Source organism: Orycteropus afer, unplaced genomic scaffold, assembly GCF_000298275.1.
Source record: "Orycteropus afer afer isolate SDZICR_OR568_19922 unplaced genomic scaffold, OryAfe1.0 scaffold00409, whole genome shotgun sequence".
Classification (NCBI taxonomy): domain Eukaryota; kingdom Metazoa; phylum Chordata; class Mammalia; order Tubulidentata; family Orycteropodidae; genus Orycteropus; species Orycteropus afer.
The window spans coordinates 43,872-46,266 of record NW_006921996.1 but is presented as its reverse complement, the minus strand read 5'-3'; positions in this window follow the sequence as shown (position 1 = coordinate 46,266).

Sequence of the window (2,395 nt, the reverse complement as noted above, 5' to 3'; positions counted from 1 at the left end):
AACCCACCAGCCACTCTGCAGAAGGAAGGTATGGCAATCTACTTCCATAGTGATACTACCTCAGAAACCCAAGGAGAGGTCGCTATGTGTCAGGTCTGACTCGATGGCACATAACAACAACAACAACAATGGGAAGGCTGTAAGAGCCCTCGAGGCACAGTGATTAAGTGCTCAACTGCTAACTGAAAATTTGGCAGTTCAAACCCACCGGCCACTCTGCAGGAGAAAGGAGTAGCAGACAGCTTCTGTAAAGATTATAGCCTTGGAAATCTTATGGGACAGTTTTACTCTGTCCTAAAGAGTCGCTGTGAGAAAGCAATCAATTCATCTGGCAATGGATTTGGTTTTGGTTTAAAATGGCTATAATCAAAAGAAAGACAATACAACTGTTAGTAAAGATGTGGAAAACTTGAAACCCTCAAGCATTGCTGGTCTGAATATAAAAGTGATGTTGCTTTGGCAAACATTTGCCAGTTTTCAAATTATTAAACATAGAGTTACTATACGGGTCAGAAATTCCACTCCTAGGTATATACCCTAACCCAAAAAGCCAAACCCAATGCCATCGAGTGAATTCCTACTCATAGCAACCTTATAGGACAGGGTTTAGAAGGCTGTAAATCTTTACGGAGGCAGACTCTTTCACTCATGGAGCAGTTGGTGAGTTTGAACCACCAGCTTCTTGGCTAGCAGCCCAATGCTTTAACCTCAATGTCACCCTAGAAAAATGAAAACTGGCCATATCAAATATGACAAGACTATGGAGGAATTGAAGCTCTAATGTACTGCCTGTGAAATGTAAAATGGTATAACTGTTTTGGAAAAGAGTTGCCAATTCTTCATAAACATACACCTATAGTATGATCCAACCATTCTACTTTAAGGTGTATACCCAAGAGAAATATAAGCTTATGCTCATACAAAGATATTTACACAAATGTTCTTAGAACCTTTGTTTGTAATAGTCAAAAACTGGAAACAACCCAAATATCCATCATCAAGTAAATTATTAAAAAATAATAATTAATTAATATATTCATCAATGAAATATTACTCAGCAGTGACAGTAAATAAACTATTTCCACATACTACAATATGGATGAAGCTCAGAATCATTATGCTGACTTAAATAAGCCAGATCTGAAAAAATAAAAAGACAAAAAGAGAGTATATACTCTGTATTATTGACTGAATTGTGTCTTGCAAAAATGTGTATGAAATCTTAGCCCCTTTACTGACGGATATGATCATGTTTGGAAATAGAGCTTTCTTTTTTTTTTTTTTTTTTTGGTATTAGTGAGTCATCAGTTATTTTAGTCACACCAAGGTAGATGTCAGTGACTAAAACTAATATAAAGGCTTTAGCTATAATTTATCTGAAGCCCAGATGTAGGAATTTCCAAAGTGTCAATAACCCTGGAGTCTGCATGTGAATATTGGGGATTGGTGATGGGCTAAGAGCTTGCTAGAGATTATAAAGTAGCCATCTTCAATAGATCCCTAGTCCCAAGAAGTTGTAAGTCCCTGCTGGATCAAATGGACCTGCAACCTGTGTGACTGCTTTTCAATTATGGTATATAAAATTCTTATATAACATAACCCTCTACATCAAAGGAATGATACTCTGGGAATACTTTAAGAAGTAAAATTGATTTTACTTTATTTTTAAAAAGAATTAAACCTGGCTTTGAATATGTGCATTCCATCTGATTCAAAATATGCTTTTGATAGACAGCAGCTGAGAGGAAAGGAAAGAAAGAAAAGTGTATCCAGGGCTTTCACTACATTGTACACAAGCTCCAATGACACACACAAAGAAGCTTCAAACCACAGAACAGGAACAATGAAAATCAAAGGCAAAGGGAAATGAACAAACAGGATAAAGCTAGATGTTTTTTTCTTTCCCAGGAATATTTTTAGTTTATTACTTGTTCTTAAAGTTTACTGCATGCCATTATAATCCTGTGCATATGTTCTTTGTGAATATTTAAATTGCCTTATTGCTGTAAAGTTTGTGGAGAGGAGGTTATCATTATTATTATTATACACATTTAGCAGAATACTCCCTATTGCCTACTGAATCCGGCTAAATTCCCATCTTATTTAAGGCCCTACAAAGTGACTCCAGCCTATGTCTCAAATATTGTCTTCATACCTCCCTCTGCCTGAAATGTTAGTCCCTTATTTCTATTTACCTGACTCCTTCCCATCCCAGAATATTTCCCAGATTCTCCTGGGAAACAGATTGATCTTTCCTTCTTTTTAATTTTCATGACATTTTATTTATCTACTTCAAATAATTTATAAGAAACACCACTTTTGGTCTGATATAAGAGTAGTTTGTGCACATCTTTTTTTTCTTCTATTAGATGATGAGTTACTTGAGGGAAAGGGA